Genomic DNA, 25,563 nt, shown 5'->3' with positions numbered 1-25,563 from the left:
GGGAATTGCTGTTCATGTGTGGATAAACATTTAAGATTCATCAGTTATTTGCTGTTCTGTGACCTGAGCTGGATTGCCCAACATGAGCAAGAGGGCTACGTCTTATGGCAAGGATGCTGAAAGGGGCAAGGATGCTGAAAATTAAGCTTACATGGAAAATCTGACTCTCGCATGTCATATATAAATGAAAGGAATCTTTTCAGTGGGTCTCCTAAGTGCCTGATCATGCACCGTGCTGAACACACATCTCCTAGGGAAGCCAATGGGAATTGAGGGAATTCAGCACCTTGTAGGAGGCTCACCACACCTTGTGGGTTTGGACCCTAATTCTGCATTTGAAAATAAGCATTTACACATGCAGAATAAGTAACTGTGCTTAAGTGTTTGCACAGATTTTGCAGGCACAAATTTAGGAGGCTCCTCTGGAAATGTGATCCCAGCTGTCAAACTGAATGATCAATAAATGCTGTAGGAATGTCTGCAAAGAAGATCTTATATCCATCTATAGTGTTAAACTAGTACCCTACATCTTTCATGACCTTTGGGCAATGTATAAACCTGACATTAGTTTTGTCAACTAGTATTCCTCTTCCTCTCCGAAAGCACAGATGTATATTGCTGGAGCCCTCACACACCCTTAAACTGAGTTATGCAACTGAGCAGTGTAACAACATCTCATTGCCACTAGTTGGCACCCATGTGTCATTTTTTTCATGCAAAGGACATTTTTTATATATATGTAATTAGTGGGGAATGGTAGTATCTGTCAATAGTGTAGACACAGGAAGCCCCAAGCAGCTTTGACAATCTCTGTGAAGGACACAGAGGCAAGGCAGGAGAAGCCAGAAGTACTGAAGTTGTCTCACCTGGCTTTAGGAATAATAATGGTACACTTATGTTGTGCTTTTCATTTGCATGAGAGTGATGGAAATGTTAGAAGAATTGAGATTTGGTGAGAAAATCTGATAAGAAGAGTGAAAGGTCACTATTAGGAAGAAACAGCATGAGTCAATGTGAGGGGACAGGCCAAGAGGAAATATAGCTGATGTTGGTTTGGGACCATATTTGGAAAGGGACAAAGAATCGGTGAGATTCAGGAAAGAGATCAGAGATCAGCTGTGGCATTAGCAAATGATCCAAACATACACAATCGCACTGTTCCATCACTGTCTCCTCTTGCTCTCATGTTTTATATCTCTTCTGAGATAGAGATGGACTCATGGATACAGCACAGCACCAGGACTCAGCGCTTCTGGGTTCTCTTCCTGGCTCTGCCACTGCTTTGCATGGTCTTGGGTAAGTCATGTAACCTTTGTGCCTTAGTTTCCCAGCTATAAAATATGAGAATATTGCCTCCATCCCAGGCATTTGGTTGTTCTGATTACTTGTTTATGATAGTACAAGGCACTGTACAAATGCAAAAGGAGGCACAGCCCTTGACCCAAAAAGCTTACATCGAGAAGGCTGCGTAGTCATAAAGTTCTAAGGGATCATCTGTTGAAAGATGGCTTTATGAGCCTGATCCTGCTCTCATTGAAGTTAATATTAAAAGTCCCATTGATTTCCATGGTGTAGAATTGGCCCTTTAAGTGCAATAGGCCAGACCAGTGGTCCCACTGCTTCCTGCAGCTCCCATTGGCCAGGAATGGCGAACCGCGACCACTGGGAGCTGCGGGGGCTGTGCCTGCAGATGGTCAATGTCAGCAAAATGTCTCGCAGTCTGCAATCAGATTACCCTGATGGGCCACAGGTTGCACACCACTGGGCCAGACAATCAAACATTCAGGAGCAATCTTGCAGTAATCAGTGTGTATGTGAGTGAATCTGAGCCCATATGGTGAGGGTTTGTAGGAAAACAGCTTTTGAATCCAAAGTGTAGGGTTTAAAAACAAAAACAAAAACAAAAAAAAACCCAGGTTAATAATATTATGAGCAAGGGAGTAAAAATCTGATTCCAGATCTCTTGACAGTGTCATTTAAACACTGACTCACTCGCTTTTAACCACCTGTTTGTGTCCCAACCATAATGTTAAGTGGTATTTTTAGCTACAATATTTTACTAACACATGTAACTCCTTTTTATATTGAAAACTCAAATAGTGATGGGGGAGGGATGTGAACAAGGAATCTGGACTTGGTTTAAATGCTATGATATTATTTTACAATCTATAGAAAGGCTTTGCCATTTACCTGTGAATTTACTACCTGTCCCCCTTCTCCCCCCACCCCGACTTCTCCAGGTAAGGGCCTGTACATTCCATGCCTGCATTAGAAGAAACTTGACAAACAGAGTGAGATCTGAGACCTGCTCAGTGCAAATCCAGGAGCTCACCGACTGTAAGGGGAGGAGCAGCGAACCCCAGAGATGAGAACCTGGGCACTAGAGCCTGCCCAGCAGCACCACAGTGCTGGGTGAGAGAGGGGAGGGGACACCCCCCCCCGACCTCGCCCCTCCAACCAATCCCCATTTTTCCTGCCTCTCCTTCTCAGGCTCAGGATGCTGCCCAATCAGGCTGTGCTCTTGCAAAGCTCCCTTCCTCTAAAGGGGAGGGGAGGAGGAGAGAGCTGGAGTCCTCACTAGGGGACCGCTCAGGGGCCGCGGTTCTGTGCCTCCCTCTCTGGGTTCTTGCTGCTGCTGACCTGAGAGCCTGATGCTCAACTTTCCTCCCGCTGCTGCTGCTGGCGCTTTGATTCGCCCATTCCCTTGCTCTGTTTGCGGTGGCTGAGGACTCTCTAGGAGGTTTCCAAGGTAATGTGACCTCTCCTCCCCCTAGTGTGTCTCTGGCTTTATTCACAGAAAGTGTCCTAGAGCAGGCAGGGCAGGTGGAGACTGGGAAGGGGGTGAGTGGAAAGGCGTCTCCCTGGACAATCGCTACTCCTCCGAGCCCTCCTCCGAAACCACTGTTCACTACTGACCTCCTAGCATTCTCGGAAGTGTATCATTTACCACACACACACACACACACACACACACACACACACAGAGCAGCCTTTACAATACACACACACACACACACACACAGAATAGCTCTTTACAGTACACACACAGTAGCTCTTTACAATACACACACACACACACACACACACACGGATCATTTTTATAGCCTAGCAAGGTGCGTTTGTTAATATGTTTTAGCATAGAATGCACTGCATGTTGTCCTAGCCTAGCAAATTGTCCAGGGAATACGCTTGACTCTATGGGGAAAAAATGTAAAAAGGGTGGAGATTTCTCCCCCCTAAACAAAGAGCAGATATTACACCTCATTCTTTTAAAGTTGCTTAATGGGCAAGAGGCGGGGGAGAGAGCAGGGATCAGATTTACAGTCATGTTGGAGTGGAGACATGTAAAGGAATCCTAGAAATTAAAGATGAGAGAGATCTTTTAAAATCATCCAGTCATCCTCCTGAGTCCAGGGCAAGACTGCTCCCTCCAGCGTTTCATTCATTGTGTGTGACTCAAATGACAGGGCTGCCACAGCTTCCCTTGGAGACACCTCACAGTCTAATAGACCTAAGTTTTTCCCTATATCCAGCCTAAATTTCCCTGGCTCAATTTCATGCCATCACTCCTAGCTATACTCTTTTTGACCATTCCTCAACCTCTTATACCCTTTTGGTACCTGTACAGGATGATTGTTATTCACATGCAATCTAGCAACCCTTGAGCTACCAATTGAGCTCTTATCTTACAGTAATATAGAGTATGTTATCTCTTTTGTATAAACACCAGGGGTTTATTGTACAGTGTGGAGGGAAGGGTTAATGAGTCACTTATAACGATATGTGGAAGTTGCTCCCATCCACCTCCTTCTCAGCTACTCTATGCAATTATTCCGGGGGGGGGGGGGGGAGGGGTTCCTTAGGTAATTCCAGAGAAATGTATTTTAATGATTTCCTGTCAGTAAGATTGCTACTGATGTTACTACAGGATATTTTAAATACTTCAGGCATCAGGCAACTTAAAGTTGATAAAATTAGAAATGCAGAATTTCCATGTGTGTGTATACATTATACTTTCACAGACACACACACACAATGTACTCACACACATAGACACACATGGAATTTCTGCATTTCTAATTTTTTCAACCCTAAGTTGCCTGATGCCAGAAGTATTTGAAATTTCTCATATATATGTATGTGTGCATATGTCTGTCTGTCCAGAGGGCAAAATCTTTACACTGTCCATTCCACTGCCCCCATGTCCCCACGTTAATGTCAGTTTCACACTAAAGTTGAATGTTCACATGTTGACACTTTCTGATTATTTTGCTTTTAATTTGTCCTAAGACCCTCCCTTTCTGGTTGCTTCCCCTTGTTTAATCTTGTTAGCAGAGTCTTATTTGTACTAAGCCTGCTGTGTTTTTTTTTTCATTTTGTTTTTTTCCAAAAGCTAGAATGTGACCATATGACTGGATCAGGAAATACTTTGCACTTCCCCTCTTCCTAGCACCAGTCAGACTTTTGAATGGAAATTATCCCATGAAATAACTTCCATGGAACTAGTTTGAGGGCATTTTTATTAATGATGGTAATGGTATTTGTTGAAGCAAAAATTTAGCAAATGCAGGCATTTTTTTGTCTCATGATTCATCTATGAATCATTCCTAACTTCTGCTAATCATAGAATTATGCAAATATAGGGCTGGAAGGAACCTTGAGGAGTCATCAAGTCTAGCCCCCTGTGCTGAGGCAGGGCCAAGTAAATTTAGTGTAAATGTAGGCTTTGAATACATAATGGAGTGGGCAAATAATTTTCAAATTATAGGTTGTTTGCAAAATGATAATTCACTAATCATGGCATTTGGTTGGTTGCATGGTATTTCTTTCTCCTGCTCCCTAAAATGCACGTCTTCCACTACATATACACAGAACTTTTGAGCTTCACAAACACTTTTGTGAGTTCTAGAGCTTGTTCTAATATTCTCAAGTAATCAGTATTATGTCCCCAAGAATAGTAGCAAATCAAATTTATGTGATTTGCAAATATGTTGGAGAATGTGCTTTTTCCTCCCATTATTCTACCAGTGCTAATATTTACTCTATATTGAGATAAACGATGCTGGGTTATGCCATATACAGGGCATATAAAATGCCCCAAATTAGTTTAGTTTCCAAGTGGCTGGGTTATTTCTACACTAGCAAATTTACACAAGTGTGACCTTTATAGGTGGTGGTTTCTCCGGGCTATATTTAATAACCTATCATAGCAACACTTTTGGCCTGTGCGGTTACAGTGATTTCATTTATATCCATTTCTAAATAATATTAAAAGGTTTTCATGATATTGCCATGGAGATCACAAATAAAAAAACAAACAGTAATAGCAGGCAGATGGAACAGCACTGCAATCCCCAGTAACAGGTCAGTCTCATTCAAGGTAGCATTGTGGCAGCCCTCAACACGAGGAATTACCTAGATACAGGAATGCAGCTGGCAAAATGCATAGCTACAGTGGTCACAGCTAGCTTTTAACTTTATTTTTCAGTTGATGAATGTTAGTGCACACAAAATAAAACCTTGGTAACTAAGCTTAATGACAACAAGAGTTGGTCAAGTTTTCTCTTGCAAGTGTGCTTGTACAGCTCAATCCTGACCTGCAGCACCATCAGTTGTTTGAGTCCTTGTCCAGAGCTTTTGCCAATGTACCTTGGTCCTTATGTCCAGTACCTCCTGCTATTCCAGTGCTATGCTTCTCTAAAATACGGGGTGGTGTTAATACCCAATTGCGTGGTGATTTGGATAAATGCCCCATGGGCACTTGATAAAGGAGAATAAATTCATCTCATTTGTGACCAAAACTCATGTCTGTGCTACTTGGTTGACTAACTTGTTGTTAAGACTTAATGGCTGATAATGTTCCCATGCGTGGGAGATACAGATTGTGGGTGAGTTAAATACAGACAGTGAGTGGGTTACATACATTCTGTTTAGATCCCTTGCTTTTCAGCTCTGATGCTGTGTGAAATCTGGCTTCTACAAAGCATGAGAAATAATATGCATGCAATATTAACGCTGGGTATCTCAAAATGCTTTCACTCTCTAGGTTTGGATAGGAAATGGCATGCAGAAACTGGGTCATTAGGTTTAACAGAGGTCAGCCTCTAGCAGTTTTGATTATCAATTTGATTTGTCATTTTCAGACCACCCATTTTTTAGAAAAAATTCCCAACCAGCTCTCATGTTGGGACTTGTCGTCTTAATCTTTAAATTGCTTTGAGGTCTTCAGATAGAAGGTGCTACATAAATGCCAAGTTACTATTAATTATTCACATATTGATTAAGAGTCTCTGAAAGTTGCTTTTATGATTTATTTGTTGTGTAATAAAAAGGGTCATAAAGTATTTGTGGCAAAAACAGATGTTGGTCCTTTCATTTCTTTACACTGCACCTCATCTGACAGTTTGTCTCATGACTGTGCTTTGCCAGCTACCCCATCTTCTCGTGGACAAGTTACCAAAAGGTTCAGTAGAAGACTGCAAGTTCCACAGGAGGGGACAACCTTTTGACAGGCTCATTTAAGTGGATCTTTTAACTATACAGAGGCAGTGTACCCAGTGGGTATGTGTTCTGTCTTCAGGACTGCATATTTTGACCTATGTCTGACCAAATAGATCAGCGTCCTGGGAAACAGAGATGGAAGCTTTTGTGTTTGCATTTTGGGGTGTAACATGAAATCTTCCTGGAAAAGTGTGAACATTACGGGTGAAATCATAGCCCCACTGAAGACAATGGGAGTTTTGCTATTGAACTCAGTAGGGCCAGGATTTCACCCCTGGTGTCCACTCTGAAGACGTATGCCTCTAGGTAGGGCCTGTAAAGCTCCCATTGATTTCAGTAGGTAAGGATCATGCACTAATGGTCTTTTTAAAATATATAAACAAAGCTAATTGAGTGACAGGCTCAGTTTAACAGCCCTGGGAGGGAACTCTCATATTATGTCAAATTGAAAGAGTTCAATGTAGTAGCTAGATCTGGAGACTGGGCATCAGGATTCCTGAGTTCCTCACTCTGAGACTGTGACCTCTTGAGCAAGGCATTTACTTGTATTTTTTAATGATAAATTTATTGTTGCTCTCAATATATTTTTACAGAAAAAAACAGGAAGAGTGGAGGAACAATAGGATGGAAGGTTAAAAAGAGATTGATTAGAGAAGACATTATTACATGGATCCCTTACTGATTAGTTGTGAACTTTAATGATGCTTTGTTAATACACCAAAAATTATTAGTAGGAAAGTAAGGGTGTTGAGCACAGGTGGCAAACTATGGCCCGCAGGCCACATCCGGCCCGCGGGACCATCCTGCCCAGCCATTGAGTTCCCGGCCGGGGAGGCTAGCCCCCTCCCCTACTGTCCCCCTCCCCCGCACCCTCAGCTCCCTGTGCCTCCAGCACTTTGGCCTGCCGCTCCTGCTCGGCAGTGCGGCAGTGTGTCTAGCTCTGGCCGGGCACAGGGGGCTGTGAGCTCCTGCTGCTCTGAGCGGCATGGTAAGGGAGCTGGGGGGGGGTGTTGGATAGGGGCAGGGGGTCCCAGGGGGCAGTCAGGGGCAGAGAGCAGGGGCACAGGTTCTGGAGGGGGTGGTCAGGGGTCAGGGAGCAGGGGGGGTTGGATAGGCATGGGAGTCCCAGGGGGTCTGTCAGGGGGTGGGGGTGTGGATAGAGGGCGGGGCGGTCAGGGGACAAGGAGCGGGGGCGGGGTGGATGGGTTGAGGGTTCTGAGGGGGTCAGTCAGAGGGCGGGATGTGGGCGGGGGGCGGATAGGGGGCGAGGGCCAGGCTGTTTGGGGAGGCACAGCCTTCCCTACCTGACCCTCCATACAGTTTCGCAACCCCAGTGTGGCCCTCGGGCCAAAAAGTTTGCCCACCCCTGGTGTTGAGACATGTCGGCCTCTTAAGCATTGATTTCTTGGGGGTGTAATTAATGAAGGTAGTTACATGCTTAGATCACCACTACAAGATTCTCATCTTTGAGTTAGCCATTTTTTTCACAGTGAAGAGTTCCTGAAAATTTGCAATCTGTTTTCCTAGTGATGGTGTATTGGGGCTTCACCATTCTGCTGCAGTGGCATTTCTAACAGTCAGCATTAGATGTTATAAACAATAGGTTTGATTTTTTTTTTTCCCTAGCTTACATTTGTATTGATCTCTAAGGGAGCAAGTAGGGTGGACAATTTGATTTGTTGTTCTATTACTTTAGTGCAGCACTTAGTGACTTAGTCCCAAATGTCCCAAATATCTTTGCTTTGAGGCAAAACCAATGCTGAGTAGTCAATGTTGTTCAATTCATGCAGAGTAAGAGGTGTTCTATCATCTAGTATTGACTTTGAAGATGTAAAGTGAAAACTGAAGACCTACTGATAGGCTTCAAAGTGGCATGCCACCCTGTCCAACTCAAGTTTGGTTGTGAGTGTTCTCATGTGTCACTTCTGTGAGCAACTGGCAGACCAGGAGTAGACAAGACTGGCAGTAGGATCTGGAGATGGGGCCTGAAAGGACCATGGAAACCAGTCTGAAGTGACCAGGGAAGAGGCCAAGAAGCAGATTGGAGAAAAGACAGAGGACGGGTGGGGTTTCTTTGGTAAAAGTTTGCTTGGAAGCTTTGGACCAAGAGGGGTGAGCCCTGCACCAAAGGGATGAAAGGGTAGTGGTGTTTTGTTTTGCTTTTTGCTTTTGTTGAACTTTGTTTCACTCCCCTTTGTTTACACCAGAAGGGGAGAGTTTTTGTTGGTTTGGGCCAGGGGTTAAACTAAACCCACATCCCAGTGAAGAGGGAAACTTAATGGCTGCACCTGACCAAAGAGTGGCAAGATAGCGGCTTGGTAAAGTCATTGGGCCAAATGTAACTCAGTGTACACCCCAGTGTAACTCCTTTGCTGTCACTAGGATAAAACTGGCCCCTGTGCTTTAAGATCCTGGAAAGGGGCTGTAGGAGTATGCAGCCATCCTCATTTTTTCCCCAGAGCAAGCAGTGGACTCTGCAGCTGAATCTCAAAACGGGTCTCTTTTGTTCTGTGAACAGCAGACCTGCTTGGTGAGCTGGAGAGAAACCTCCCTTTTACTGAGTGGGTAGGAGCTGTGCTCAGAGTGTCTCAGCTGGAAGTCACTCTGGTCATTTAATGCAAAGTTCTATCTGGTATTTATGGCAACGGAGTCTGTCCGCCTGTGGGCTTCGGACTGGGTTTTACCAGCTATCAACATTAGCTCTGAGCTGAAAGAACTATCTTCAATTTATTTTTGAGGTGGGAGGATTATGTAATGATTTTGTTCTCCATCTATCTGAACCATGGCCATCTCGTGAGCAGAAAGTACTGCTTTTACAGAACTGCATGATGGTTTTGTGGTATGTGGATGACTGAGGCATGTGGAAACTGTGCTGCTAAGCATTATGGAGGAAAAGAAATGTTACCAACTACAGAACCAGAACATGAGCTGGTCAAACTCCAAAGCACAGTTCACTACCAGCATATTGGCTTCAGTGGAGTTATACTAGGAAAGAACTGGGCCATGGTGTTTAATTCTTAGCAGTTTGACTATCTGCTCTCAAGGATTGCTGACCCTGAAAGATACTATCAAGAGATATTACTTACACTTTTCCTCTGCCCTGTCGTTTGCAATATATTGCAACTGAAATACCTCCCTGAAAATGTCTCCTCCTCATGTCTTGGGTGCAGTCAAACCATTTCAGACAAACACTCCCAGACCTCCTTTCCAAATCACTGTACAGTAAGCTGCATGAATGGGGGCTGGAAAGAGACCCTGTTGGTTGGGGTTGTTGTCTATTCACAATCAAAGCATCTGGAATGTCACTGCAGAGGGTGGAACTTTTGCAAGATACACTCAGCAGGTTTGTACTTTTTTTTCCCTCCTAAACACAGACCCATGACTGTGACCTCTCCAATTTGACTTAATTGGCCAAGTCTCTGCATGGAGGCAGCTGCCTTGGTCTACCACACTGCATATATGTGTGTTCAGAGTTTGGCACCAACCTATTTATATTCACTTTTTTTTCCAAAGCAGATTGCAAAGACACCCTTCATTCAATCCAGTCAATTGGTTTGAAAGTGCCTGGAGCTAAAACTGATTGAGAGAGGCACAGGCTTTCTGGATTGCTGCTCCAAGCAGCTGGAATAAGCTCTTCCACCACATTGAAACAGGCGCCAACCCTGAACTTTTAATTCTTTGTCTTCAGAAACCTTGTCAGAGTTAAAGGAATTGAAACTGAGACTGCTCAGTGTTGTAATCTGCTGATTTTGGATGGTGTTTTAAATATTTTTGTTTGTGTCTGCATGAAATATGCTGGAGTCAGATGTATGACTGCTGGTGAAACAGTGAGTCAGTGGCGGGGATGGGAATAAAACCCAGATTTCTGAATCCCAGCCCTCTGCTCTAACTCCTGTGACATATTGTTTCTCCCTATCTTTGCTGCTACCTTGAGGGTAGCATGTCCAGGAATAAACATCCAGATCAACAAGGTGGATAAAGTACTAGGAAAAGAAATTTGTAACTTAAACATTTCTGCTCTTTGCTTCTCTGCCTCTCTGTCAGGCTCTGAGAAGTTGAGGATTCCACGGTAAAATTTTCCAAAGTGTCTTGGCAACTTAGTCAAAGTCCCATTTTCGGATGTGACTTAGGCACTTCAGAGCCTAAATCTCATTGAAAGTCAGTTGGATTTAGGTGCTTTCAAAAACTTTCCCCCATAACTGATATATAGAAGCTCGGCCAATACTAAGTTTTCAGGGAAGGCACTTTGGCTTCCCACATGTCTAGTTGCCTAGCACACAATTAGCTCTGTATACATAACGTTGATAATTCAAATGAAAAAGGTGTTAAAAGGAGAATGGGTATGATCCTTTCCTGCAATAAGAGTTCAAGGAATCTTCAAGGCCAACTGAGCCTTTCCTTAATTTTAACTTTGATTTTATGATGTTGTCTCCCCTGCAGTGGAGAGAGAATACAGCACTTATGCCATAAGTCAGCTCCAAGGTCTTAGATTTGAATTAAGGGAAATGAACTTTCCAGTTAAATATGGCCTATCAGCTCCTAAAACTGTAGTCTAGAATGGCATTCATGTCCAGCCATTTGGAAGGCAGTATGTTCTGTTATCTAAGGGACTGAGAATCGGGAGAGCTGGGTTCTATCCAGGACTCTGCCACTCACTTGCCATGTGACCTTCCCCACTCAATGCCACAGTTTCCTGATCTGTAAGTGGGTATAATGACACCCCCCTTTGTAAAGTGCTTTGATAGCATCAGATAAAAAGCGCAGTATAAATACAAAGTATTTTATTACTAGGCATTCAGAATGCCCAAATTACTGCTAAATGTATTTTTACCAGTTTATCCTATTGAATAAACAACTAATTGTGGGTCTGCCATTGGAAATCGATGACTGTGCAGCTTCAGTAGTAATAAAAGGCAGCAGGTTTTCTTTCTCAAGGCAAGTGAAGGTTGAATAAATTCTCTCTGAAGCAGGGAGCTGCACAGTGCTTTCCCCACAACCACTTTCCTTTTTCTCTGGTAACTTCATCCTCCAAGAAAGAAGACTGATATGAAGGGGTTGGTCAGGTGACTTTTTCTGTATTTTCAAAATGTGGAATTTTAAAAGATGAAGTCGCATTCTTGGATCTTGTTTGAAAACTGTAATTTCCCCCTGCCCCTGCAAAAAGTCACAGGGGGCGGGGGGAGGAGTTTGAGTTTTAGAAGATTTTGTGGGTGTGTGAGTGTGCATATATGCAGAGAACTTTCATAGCACTTGGCTTGAGCCAAGCATAAGACAGGTGGTCATCAGAGGCTTCTCCTATCCGTGTCTTTCTGTGACTTGCAACAGCCCTCCTAACCAAGGGCCTACTCCGTTCTGTGAGGGCACCTGACCAGCAGAGCACCCCCTCCTATTCCACTTCCAGTCGTCTCCTGAACAGTGACTATCTACTTCAGCAAAAATGCTCTGTGATGGGAGCAATTGACCAACATCCCCTACTCAGTTATTTTTATTCATTTCATCTTATGACACATGCTGATCTTTCAAACCATGGACAAAACTTAATAGTATGATTTTAAAAGAACAGATTGGCACAATGCTTACCAGCATGCTCTCCCTGCGCCACCCACTGAGCAGCCAAAGATCAGGACTGACAGCTGAATGTACAGACGGACCTGAATGTGTAAGGGTACTGAGCTCTAGCACCAAGTGGCATTTGCCAGCATCCTGGATGCTTCACAATTGGGCTTCAGCATGGAGATATCCCTCACGGGACTAAAAGACACGCTCCTCCTGGCAGTGGGTAGAAACCACATCTCAATGCTTATGCTACTTAACCTCCCTGCAGCGTTTGACACAGCTGAGCACTTAGTGCTGCTGACCTTCTCACGTGATGTAGGTGGTGAAACACTACCTTGGCTCCAGTCATTCCTCTCCCGACAGGAGCCAGAGCATGGTAATAGGCAACTGATCCACTTTCCCCCAAAACCCTCAGTTGTATAATCTCATAGTGATCTGTGCTGCCACCATTCCCCTCCTCTCTCCAATATCTACATGAGAGCATGTTGGTAGGTGGTAAGACACCATGGGTTCCTCTACCAGTGGTGCACCAATAACACCCAGTACATATACCCCTTACCACAGTCACAACCAACACCATTACAAAGATCTCACAGTGCCTTTAAGAAGATCAGCATATGGTAAAGAGCAGCTGGCTCAGACTGAACAAGGGTAAGACCAAAATGGTAAGGGTCAGAAAGGGGAAATGTTTAGAAGTAGCAAGGACACTGTTCTCCCCTTCCATCAAAGGTGTCTGTCCTCATTTATCAAAGCAATGAAAGTCTTTGGGTCCTGTTCTACTCACCACTTAGCCTAGGAGACCAGATAGAGTCAATGGCAAAAAATTCTGCCTTCTGCCTCCAGTTTGCTAGGAAATTTTTCGCCTTCTTCCCAACTGAGGATCTTGCAACCGTGTGTCCACAATAGGCCTTTCTGGAAACGTTTCCCTTTGTTACTAACACCCATGCAGCCTCATGTCCACTATATTCAGTTTGTCAGGTTACAGCAACAATCATGCAAAGGATCATACAACAGTGATAAAATGTGTGTGTTTTTTGTTTTCTACTGTGTGTGAATTTGATTTAGATTTTTTCTAACTGCAAATAAAATATTTCCCATGAGGCTGTCCCTTTAAAAGCAAACTTTGCCCCATCTTTTTCATACAGTTGCTCTTTGTTCCCTTGAAATGATGGCGGTCAGGCTAAACCCACACCACCATCCAGACTGATCTTTCTGTATTTAGGCTATCTAAAATAGAGAGTAAAAATAAACAAGTTATTTGTAGATTGCCCCTGGAGGGTGGCAATGTCCAAGCATCATACTAAGTTGCATAATCATACTTGGCTCTCCCAGACACTAGAGGGTAGGGAAAGACAAATTAGGTCTTCCAGTCATTCCCTCTGCGAGGGCAGGCTTGTTCTCTGCAGGACAATTTCTAGTGTTTTCATCCTATCTAGCTTTAAACAATTCAAGCAGTGGGGCATCCACTAATTCCTTTGGGAGACCATTCTACTTTCTACAGTCTCATCTGTACACAGTTTTCAAATGATTTTCTCTTCCTTCTAGCAAGACTCCTGTTTAAATGCAGTTTCTCTAGGAAGATGTTAACATGGGTTAAAAGCTGTGTGTAGATACAATCTAACTGTTGGATTCAAACAGGATATGGTTTCCTTGCTCAATATTCTAGGCCTCCTTTTGTAGCCAGAACTCTACCCAGAAAGCTCTCTTAGCTTTAACACAGGATCATGCTACAAGTGCTTTTCTAGCTGTCCAAGGTTTTCTGCTACCTACTCTGGCTGTATAAGGATCGATGGAACTAGAACCCAGAGTTCTAGAGCCTAAAAGGGCTGACAGGCCCACATTGCCACCAGGAGAGTAGACAAAACCCCACCCAGGGAATACAGTGGAGTTTGAGCGCAGCAGGAAGTACCACCCAAAAGGTCCAGAGCGACAGTATGCTGTGGCCCCAAGTGCACTATTTAATCCTGGAGGGTGGCCCAGCAAGTTGTCTGGGCATCCACACAGATAGGGCCCTACCAAATTCATGGCCGTGAAAAATGCGTCACAGACCATGAAATCTGGTCTCCCCCTGGCTATTGTAGAGGGGTTGCGGTTCTGCCACCTTTATTTCTGTGCTGCCTTCAAAGCTGGGTGGCCGTCGAACAGTGGCACAGCCTCAGCTTTGAAGGCAGCACTGCCACCAGCAGCAGTGCAGAAGTGAGTGTGGCATGATATGGGGGGTTTGTCATTTTTGTGTGCCGGCCTCCAGCTGCTAGTCCCTGCAGAGCTGCAGGGGGGTGGGACTTCATCTTCCCCTGCACAGGCCACTCCTGGGGCTGGATCAGACCCACCTCCAGCGGCAGTGCAGAAGTAAGGGTGGCAATACCATACCATGCCACCCTCACTTCTGCACGGCTGCTGGCGGTGGCTCTGCCTTCAGAGCTGGACACCCAGCCAGCAGCCGCCATTCTCCAGCCGCCCATCTCTGAAGACAGCGTCACTGCCAGCAGCAGCGCAGAAGTAAGAATGGCAATATCGTGACCCCCCCTACAATAGCCATGCAACCCTCCCGCCAACTCCTGTTTGGGTCAGGACCCCCACAGTTATAACACTGTGAAATTTAAGATTTTTGAAATCCTGTGACAGTGAAATTTACCAAAATGGACCGTGAATTTGGTAGGGCCCTACTCATAGATTTCTGACCTGCTGTAACTCCCAACCACACCTTGTCTTCTGATCTCCAGGTTCTGACATCAGCTTGACTCTGACTCTGGCCTTCTGATTCCAGCCTGGTACAACATCTGATCTCAGGTCTGTTGAGCTTGGCTCTGGTGATTCCTCCAACCCCTGCTCATGGACTGCCATCTTGCAGCTGTCCTTGACATGAAGACTCCAGCTAAGCTGTGACTGCTAGGCCAGACTACCTAAGTCCCAGCCCCTTACAGTCTGCTTCTGTGGTGTTTCTTGTCCCTTTATCTGCTCATGCACAGCTCCACCAAATCAATACCGAGATCGCTACATTTTCATTCATTTCCTAGTGAAAACTCTCTACCCACATAGCTCTGCTCCTGATGGACCTTGTATATGGCTGTGTTTTCGGTGGTGGCTCCTATTGTTTTAACTATGTTACTCCAACAGGAGTTTAACTGCTTCTTACATTTAGCCTGAATGAAGGACGACAGTTACACCCACTAGCTTCAACGAAGTTTAACCCAACCCCCAGCAAAGGAACTGATCCAGACACTCTGTGCCACAGGCAAAACTTCAGTGTGTCTTCCCCTCCTCATAGGCCTAGGGTGGGAGATTTGGCTTGGCTGTCCCTCCATCATGGCAGAGGGCCAGCTGCGCCAAATGTGAGTGGTGGTGTAACCCATGAGCAGGTCACAATGCCGTTCACTCAAATTTGGCCTAGCTGTGCCTCTGTAAGGATGGAGAGCCAGCTGGGTCAAATCTGCCACCCTGCAACAGCCTTGTTTGCCTATAGCTGAAGTGGTGCCTGACTTCCACCATAACGATAGCATGAACTTTACTAGTATTCAAAAGATACAGCTCCTGATTTGACTTGTGTAATTGAAGCCAGTCTTGGAGTGTGGGAGGAATTGTGCTGTCTTCCCTGTTTGCTGATGGAGTTGATGTTTCAGCTGCAAATGCAATGCTTAATCCTAGCTTTAAAAAAACAGAAGGCAGTAGTTTCTTTTGAGATGTAAATGAAGTGCCAGAATGTTATTGGCTGACAGAGCAGCACTGCATTCTAGTTATAAAAGCAGAGAGATTTTAGACTAGAAAGATGCATCTCTTTAACAACCACATTCTGGCAAACATTTATGAGCCCGTCATGTTCATTTTCCCATTTCCTGTCTTATTACTGCTAGTTACTAAGAAATTTGGAAGCATAAAGATGCTTCTTGCTTTCTGATCTCCATTCTCCTCTTGCCAGCTTTATTTAAGGATGCCACCATCTAGTGTCTGACATGCAGACAATTCTGTGGTGAGCAACTACGGTACATCATGCATTGTCTTCTTACCTCACTGAATGGATCAGGGGAGAAAAGGTAGCATGTTAAACAGGAGAGAGACCTTGGTAATCACTGAGGGCGAGCGAAATACAGGAGTAGTTTAGTAAGATTTAGCAAATGGAATACATCTGGTTAAGTTTGTCTGAGGATAACTTTGGGGCTCTAAAGCTCACCTTCATTTCTATACTTAGGGTACATCTACACTGAAAAGTGCCCCCCCCACACACACACACGGCAGTGAGTCTTCGAGAACAGGTCAATTGACTCAGGCTCACACTACAGGACTAAAAATAGCAATGTAGACATTCGCATCCGGTCAGGAGCTTGGGCTCTCAGGGTATGTCTCACTGCAATTAAAAACCCCGATTTTGGTTTGTGGAGCTCATGCTAAGAAGCTGTTTAATTGTGGTGTGAACATCCGGGCTTGGGCTGGAGCCCAGGCCCTAGGACCCTGTGACGTGGGAGGGTCCCAGAGTTTGGGCTGCAGCCTGAGCCCAAATGTCTACACCACAATTAAAGAGGCCCTCAGCCCAGGCCCCATGAGCCCTTGTCAGATGGCACAGACCAGCCGTGGGTGTCTAATTGCAGTGTAGACATACCCTAAGACTGGGTGACAAGATAGCAAGCATGAAAAATAGGGACAGAGGGCGGGGGGTAATAGGAGCCTGTGTAAGACAAAGCCCCAAATATCGGGACTGATAAAATCCAGACATCTGGTTACCCTACCTAAGACCCTCCCCATTCTGGGTTTCAGAGCCAGAGCTCCAGCCTGAGCGGGAACAATCACCTACACTGCTATTTTTAGCCCTGAAAAATGAGCCCAAGTCAGTTGAACTCTGAGACTTGCTGCCAGGGGATGGCGGGGGTGGGGCTTGCTGTGCTGACATTCCCTAAGACACAGAATGTAAAATTTTCAGAGGTTGCAGAGATATAATAAACTATTTTGGGGATTTTCAAAAAACAGATGCCCAAACTCAAGTATTCAATTAGAGGCTGCTTTTGAAAAATTTGGCCATAGATGTCTTATAACTTTGTTTTCCTAAAGTTTTATAGGAAAGGCTCCAAGCAATCCCTTTGTAAAGCCAGCTGCCTTCCCAGATAATAGAGCTGTTTACAGTTTACCAGTGCAGTTGTGTCCAGACATGCAGCAACTGACTCCCAGCTCTGCAATTAATTCAACATCCTCGCAGGACAAGTTAGACTCTCTCAATTCAAAGTGGGTGCAGGGCATGGAACATATATGCAGCTTGTAACAATGGTATCTGGAAGCCTTGGGTCTGGAAACAGATGTAGAATTGTGGCTCGCGGTGGCCTTGAGAGAGCAAGTGGAAGTTACTAACCACACCTTATGGTCTCAGTGTATTCAGACTGCTGGTTGCCTACTATTAACTTCTTGTGAAACACAGAATTTTCAGGTAGAACAGCAATTTCCCTAGTTTCTCTATACAAAGGATTCAAAATTAATCTAGGCCTTAATCTAGAATTCAGGACCTTATGTAGGTGTGATCTGCAGCCTAACCTTAGTATATACCACAAGCTGTTATTTTATTTATTTTTTCCTATCTCTGGCATGGTGAAGTGATTATTCACAGAAATGGGCTGTTAAATAACTTAGTCCATTCTCCCCTCACCCCATCAATACAGAATTGTTCCCTACTGTATTTCTTCTAGTGTTCCAGTCTAGTTCTAAAGCACGGTATTACTCTGAAAAGCGAGGGCAGCATTTGGCTACAGAGTGTGATTATCATGAGAAAGATATAACCTAGTTCAATTATCTCATTTCAGGCTGAGTCTTCAGGGCTGGCAGTTTGGAAAATTATCTTTTTCACTAGTTATGCAGTTAAGTAACAGGAGACTACATTACACTTGGAATGAGCACTGGGAAGCAATAAACAGGGACATTCCCCCCCGTGAGTCATTCTTACAGAATCAGTTTCAGAGCAGAATCACACTTTAAATGTCTCAAGCATGTTTCTGCCACTTCCCTGGGAAGCCTGGGAGCAGAACACATCTCACTGTCAGGAATTATTTGTCCTGACATTCATCCTATATTTTCCCTTAGTTTTATCCCATTTCACCTAGTTATACCCTTTTGAATCACCCAAAATAATCTGTCTCCATCCTTGGAGGTTCAAATGTCTGTGGACTGTTTATTCTCCCCTACTCCTTCCATGTAGTGTTGCTCTTTTAAGGTCCAGGCTGAAGTCCTTGCTCATTGAGTTTTGGGAGTGTAAAAAATACAGGATGGGGGTTACAATCTTTCTTCCTCTATTAATCTCTCCAGCCCTCTGAACACCATCGAATGTGCTTCTCTTTAGTAATTAGGCCCCCACAACTGAACAAAGTTTTTTTTCATATGCAGTCGCAGCTAGAGGCATATAGAGACAGGCTCTTTCCTCCTGGATTTTCTAAATATTACTGATACCGTTTTCAGGAGAGACCCTTTGGCTGCATCTCTTGTCAGAAATAGAGGCATTTCAGTGGCAGATAGATGTGATATTATGGGTTGGGGGAACAGCAGCTGCTGACCTGTTTTATCTTAGCTTTGACACAGGTATCCCTGAGGGAAACCCTTATTTATCACTCTCTTATTCACATGGCACCTGAAGACTCTCTTCTTACTGTCACTCAGTAAGATGGAAAGATTCTGAACTCAAGCTCCCATGTGAGGTTTAATTGAAAAGATTTTCCTGTGGTCTAGAGGAATAAGTACAGTCCTGAGAATCACACTCCAAGGCTCTAATCCTGGCTCTGCAACTGACTTGCTGTGTGACACTGGACAAATCACTTCTCCTGTCTGGTATAACCAAATTGGCCTATCTCAGCCAGGTGTTGAGAGGATTAACTCATGTTTGTGCAGCAATTTAAAGATGGTACAACAATATTCTTAGTATTGTTGTTACCTAGGTGGCAAACTGAAGGGGTGGGTACAGCCTGCTCCTGCTCCCAATGAAGTCAGTGGGAGTTTTGCAAATGACTTCAGTTCTGTTTACATTGTGCCTTATGTCTTCGCTGCACATCACTTGCTTTCACACTAATGGGAGTTGCATCGAATGGAGACTGTACCTCTAAGGCCAGGGCTCAAAGTAGGGAAACTCATGTAACAATGCAGTGCACACGTGAATCAGAGAATGGGTAAAGCTAGAGAATGCCCTGAAGAATTGGTCTGACCAGCAATTGGGTCGGGGCAGTTGGCTGTAATTAAGTTATGTATTTATTGAAACAATAAGTCATGAATACAACATTTAAAACAATTGTACATATTATTATATTCTTCTCCCCTCCCCTACATATATCACTTGTAGACTTAGATTTTAAGCTTTTCAGAGCAGGAACAGTGCCTTCCTAGGCATTTGTACGTGCCTAGCACAATGAGACCCCAATCCTGAATACAGCCTTTGATTGCTACCACAGGATAAATAATAATCAGAACCTCTAGCTTCATTTTTTCTTGTTTTCTCTCAAACTTTATTTCTTTTGATTTCTGTTTCACTCCCCATTGCATAACTTTTGTCTTGCCCAGTTGATGCAGTTGGCGGGGAAGGAGCAGGGGGATTGTATTTCATTTTTGGTGTAAATTTCCAGTGTGGAGCTTGTTTAATAATCAGGAGGAGGTGATGTGCTCAGCTGGTTGTTGGTTCCTGCTGCAGGCCAAGGAGGGAGGAGCTCAGGCTCACTTGGACAATTGTCTGAGGGAGCTACCGCTTTACGGTTCACACAATTACATTAGAACTGTTTTATCTGCAAAGGTTTTATTAAGGGGACACAGTCAAGATAAAAATGATGTGTTTTTTCCTGGAGTCATCACTGGTGTTACTAACATTTTGGATTATTACTGCTAAAAGAAGGTCAGAATCCAATTCCCTTTTTACTATGACTGCAGTTTGTTTACTTTTTTGCACCTCACTCATCTTGGGACAGTGAAACTACCTAGTCAATTTACCTTTCAGTTTCTAGTTAGTTTCATTTTCTGGTTCTCCTACACTAGCTCAAAGCCCTTAATTTAGGGTCTCCAGAAATGCAGGGGAATTATTATGATTTTTTTGTGTATTTTAATACCATTCTACAGATTGCAGGTACTCTGCAGCACAGGCCCCCTTATAAGACAATACATTTACAATTATTTTGTTTTAAAATTTAACAAAAAACCTTTCTATTAATATTAAGTTTGAAAAACAAAGCCTAAGTTTGAATCCTAAACTACTTGACTGCGTCTGTCTCTTTTAAATACACAGTGCAGATGAAATCAAAAAGACATATCTGACTTGATCCTGCATGTGATACAATAGATCTGTCTCTACAACCCCAGAGTCTATTGATGGGGGTCCAAGTGGGAAAGCCCAAGCAAAGAATTCTAAATGGCAACGATCAGCGGAGCTCAGCTGCTTCTATTGAGTACAGGTTAGATATCATGAGGATCCATGCCTGGAATGGCTTTTTCCTCTCATCGCTAATTAAATGGTTAATTATCTAAAAATGTAAAGTGTCTCATAAGTGCTATGGAATATTATTATTGATTTTTTTATTAGTGTCACAATGGTGTCTAGAAATCCCAAACAAGATCAGACCTTCATTGTGCTAGGTGTGGTTCATATACATATTGGGAGACTGAGGCATGGGGTATGTTACTTGACTTCCCCAAGGTTGCACATGAAATCTCTGGCAGAGCTGGGAATAACCATTAAACTTTATGCGTTCACTTAAATGAGCCCACTTGATATTGCAACTGCTTTGTGTGTCCCATAAATGATAACAGGAAGAAACTTAAAGACGAAGCTAAAGAACTCCTAGAGCAGTGTTGATTCATGGTCAAAGCAGGGCACTGGGAGCCAGTACTGATGACTGTCTGCCGAGGTGTAACCTCTGTTTTTGTCCTGGTCCCGCCCCTGTAGAACCGGAACACATTATGATGACCAAGTATTACGTTTAATGTGAAAGCTTTTTTTTCAAGAACACTCCATAAGAGCTCTTTCAAATAACAGCACCTGCGAAGCATTTCCACTAATTCCCTAACTATATGTAGAGAACTAGTTGGGCTAAAGTGTGTCTCCATCTCCTATTACTAGGACTGTATGAAACAGCTGCCTTGCTTTAATCAGAGTCGACAGTGGGACAGCTAGGATCCATTTGTTCCTCTACTGCTCCTAGACACATAGAATCCCTTTCCAGAGAAATATCTGTAGAAGAGCTCTGGAGTGGGGGAGGAAAGTGCGAAGATTCCCTTGAACAATGTCTCCTTCATCATTTCAAGGGTAGGAGTGTTTGCCCTCCTGAGAAATGGGTGATGATTCTGCCCCCAAACCAAATGGATCCCCAAGATACATGCATAGGCTCTGTCCTGGGACCCACAGCACCTCCCAGCTAGCTGAATGCATGGCTCCTTAGGGGCTCCTCTCAACATGGATGTTCTTTTTACAGGAGGCTTCTCCATGTGGAAGGATGGTGGTAAAGGTAATGCTGTGTTGTCTTTTCCAAGTAATCAGCACAAAGATAATCACTCTCCCATATCCCATAATTCAAAGCTATGGGCGTTGATCAAAGGGAGCAAGTGTTTCGTTCAGCAGGCTGTATTGTCTGAAGCAGCCTTTAAATTCCTAGCAGAGTCCAAAATTCTGTCTTTGCATCTTTGATCACCTCCAAACCAGAAAGCCCCCAGATGTTACAGTCCATTCAATCTGATTTTCAAATAGTTAAATCTTATTTTTCCCAGAGAAGTCAATGGCATTAGTCAGAATAACAAAGCAGCAGTCTCTGCATCATTTACCAAACGAACTAGGAACTGTGCAGAAAGTCCCAATAGCACCAGAGCCCTATAACTGGAATATGTGCCCAGTGGTGCATTTCAAGGCCTCTCAGTAAACTGTAAAGATTCCCTCCCAGAAATTGCTAGTTTCTTAACATCTGTTTTAAGATGCAATAGCTGCTCTATAGCTTTCCAAATGCAGAGCCCCTGACTCAACAATTCAGGGGACCACTCTGCTTTGTGTCTCTCTTTCTTTCTCATGTGACCACCACCACCGCAGACCTTGAGTACAGGTCATCCCCCGGTTCCAGATTTGAGAATCATTTGAGGGGTACCATGACAGAGCAGCAATGGGGAACTTCAGAAAAACTGGAGCAAAAGTCAAGCCTCCAGCACAGCATTAGGAGAGAGAGAGAGAGAGAGAGAGAGAGAGAGAGTGGACTGCAGAGAAACTCCATAGTAAACTGATCTTCCTGCCTCCTTCCAGAGGTCTTCCGTGGACGCTTGAAAAATGTGTTCTTGTGGGCTCCGAGTGTGCTAAGAGCCAGATAAATTGTTTTGTTTGTTCATTTCCTGTCATTCAGGGTTCCTTCAGGACTTTCTCAGTGAGAATAGGGAGAGGTCAGTGTTCTGTTATTTAGAAAGACTCCAATTACAGATATTTAAACAAGCCAAAAGTGAACAGCTTAACAGGTCAGATGGGGAAAGCAAAATATCAAAGTCATCCTCTCCCTCCCTCTCTCTGAGGGAAACCAGAGACCCTGTGACCCTAAACATCTGATTTCCCCACACACACACCACCAGTTTACCTCTTTGTTTAGCGCTGTCCGCGGTTTCCTCATAAGAGAGCCCATTGTGGGGTTGGTGGGAAGAGGGGGCAAGAGGTGTCTGCCCTCACTACAGGAATGAAGAGACCCTACCACTGGTGGGGTGGGGAGCGGAGAATAGATCTCGGCTCAGCTGCAGCTGTTTCCATTTCAGCAGAGAGGGAGCTGCATAAGAAAAGAGAGGGTGTGGGTGTTGAGCTGAAAGGGGAGCAGCCTTGCTTACATAAGAGAGCACTGAAAGGCTCTGGATGTAGAAGCTGTAGTTACAAATTAAGACTCTGGCTGTAGGGAGCCTTACTCCTTTTGTGGGAAGCCTTGTATTTTGTCTAATGCCAGGTTTCAGAGTAGCAGCCGTGTTAGTCTGTATTCGCAAAAAGAAAAGGAGTACTTGTGGCACCTTAGAGACTAACAAATTTGTTTGAGCATAAGCTTTCGTGAGCTACAGCTCACTTCATCGGATGCATTCGATGAAGTGAGCTGTAGCTCAGGAAAGCTTATGCTCAAATAAATTTGTTAGTCTCTAAGGTGCCACAAGTACTCCTTTTCTTGTATTTTGTGTTGGACTTCAGTTATAGGGGGCTGTTTTCAGTCTACAGCAGGTAGGCAATAAGCTTGGACCCATCAATTCCCACTGTGACCAGGGACTGGGATGACCATTCTGTGACTGAGAGGTTGCTCTTCTGAGTTTTCAGCTCTTTCATACAGGCCTTATTTGCTGCCCTTGTGGAATTGAACTGGATAAAAATGGAATTAGCATATTATTATTATTGTTATTTGTATTATTGTAGCACATAGAAACCTACTGTGCTAGGCACTATACGAACCCAGAACAAAAGTTAGATCTAGAGCACTGGTTCTCAACCTTGTTGGGCTCAGGACCCATTTGTAAACCTTGATGACCTGTCGTGACCCAGTAAGTAGCTTTAGGGCAAAAAACATCCATCTTACTACTTACCCACAATATACACATTAATGTAATAAGCACTAAATAAGTGCACCCTGCAGACCATCTTGGCAGCTCCTGTCCTCCAGGGCTTAGAATCATAGAATATCAGGGTTGGAAGGGACCTCAGGAGGTCATCTAGTCCAACCCCCTGCTCAAAGCAGGACCAATCCCCAACTAAATCATCCCAGCCAGGGCTTTGTCAAGCCTGACCTTAAAAACTTCTAGGGAAGGAGATTCCACCACCTCCCTAGGTAACGCATTCCAGTGTTTCACCACCCTCCTAGTGAAAAAGTTTTTCCTAATATCCAACCTAAATCTCCCCCACTGCAACTTGAGACCATTACTCCTTGTCCTGTCATCTGCTACCACTGAGAACAATCTAGAGCCATCCTCTTTGGAACCCCCTTTCAGGTAGTTGAAAGCAGCTATCAAATCCCCCCTCATTCTTCTCTTCTGCAGACTAAACATCCCCAGTTCCCTCAGCCTCTCCTCATAAATCATGTGTTCCAGTCCCCTAATCATTTTTGTTGCCCTCCGCTGGACTCTTTCCAATTTTTCCACATCCTTCTTGTAGTGTGGGGCCCAAAACTGGACACAGTACTCCAGATGAGGCCTCACCAATGTCGAATAGAGGGGAACGATCACGTCCCTCGATCTGCTGGCAATGCCCCTACTTATACATCCCAAAATGCCATTGGCCTTCTTGGCAACAAGGGCACACTGTTGACTCATATCCAACTTCTCGTCCACTGTAACCCCTAGGTCCTTTTCTGCAGAACTGCTGCCGAGCCATTCGGTCCCTAGTCTGTAGCGGTGCATTGGATTCTTCCGTCCTAAGTGCAGGACTCTGCACTTGTCCTTGTTGAACCTCATCAGATTTCTTTTGGCCCAATCCTCCAATTTGTCTAGGTCCCTCTGTATCCTATCCCTACCCTCCAGCGTATCTACCACTCTTCCCAGTTTAGTGTCATCTGCAAACTTGCTGAGGGTGCAATCCGCACCATCCTCCAGATCATTTATGAAGATATTGAACAAAACCGGCCCCAGGACCGACCCCTGGGGCACTCCACTTGATACCGGCTGCCAACTAGACACGGAGCCATTGATCACTACCCATTGAGCCCGACAATCTAGCCAGCTTTCTATCCACCTTATAGTCCATTCATCCAACCCATACTTCTTTAACTTGCTGGCAAGAATACTGTGGGAGACTGTGTCAAAAGCTTTGCTAAAGTCAAGGAACAACATGTCCACTGCTTTCCCTTCATCCACAGAGCCAATTCTCTCGTCATAGAAGGCAATTAGATTAGTCAGGCATGACTTGCCTTTGGTGAATCCATGCTGCCTGTTCCTGATCACTTTCCTCTCCTCTGAGTGCTTCAGAATTGATTCCTTGAGGACCTGCTCCATGATTTGTCTGGGGACTGAGGTGAGGCTGACTGGCCTGTAGTTCCCAGAATCCTCCTTCTTCCCTTTTTTAAAGATGGGCACTATATTAGCCTTTTTCCAGTCATCTGGGACCTCCCCTGATCACCATGAGTTTTCAAAGATAATGGCCAATGGCTCTGCAATCACATCCGCCAACTCCTTTAGTACTCTCGGATGCAACGCATCCGGCCCCATGGACTTGTGCTCATCCAGCTTTTCTAAATATTCCCAAACCACTTCTTTCTCCACAGAGGGCTGGCCACCTCCTCCCCATGCTGTGCTGCCCAGTGCAGTAGTCTGGGAGCTGATCTTGTTCGTGAAGACAGAGGCAAAAAAAACATTGAGTACATTAGCTTTTTCCACATCCTCTGTCACTTGGTTGCCTCCCTCATTCAGTAAGGGGCCCACACTTTCCTTGACTTTCTTCTTGTTGCTAACATACCTGAAGAAACCCTTCTTGTTACTTTTAACATCTCTTGCTAGCTGCAACTCCAGGTGTGATTTGGCCTTCCTGATTTTACTCCTGCAAGCCCAAGCAATATTTTTATACTCATCCCTGGTCATTTG

General features: G+C 44.3%; 1 protein-coding gene across 1 annotated transcript in view; it reads left to right on the top strand.

The window, feature by feature from the left end:
• The first annotated feature begins 2,561 nt into the window (after positions 1-2,561).
• STON2 (stonin 2) overlaps positions 2,562-25,563 on the top strand; it is a 114,367-nt gene continuing 91,365 nt past the window's right edge. Inside the window, exon 1 of the mRNA XM_074956069.1 lies at positions 2,562-2,749. The gene's annotated coding sequence lies outside the window, so the exon portion shown is untranslated. The remainder of the gene's footprint in view (positions 2,750-25,563) is intronic.

Source organism: Natator depressus, chromosome 6 (assembly GCF_965152275.1).
Source record: "Natator depressus isolate rNatDep1 chromosome 6, rNatDep2.hap1, whole genome shotgun sequence".
Taxonomy (NCBI): Eukaryota; Metazoa; Chordata; order Testudines; family Cheloniidae; genus Natator; species Natator depressus.
This window is presented reverse-complemented; position numbering and strand designations above follow the sequence as displayed.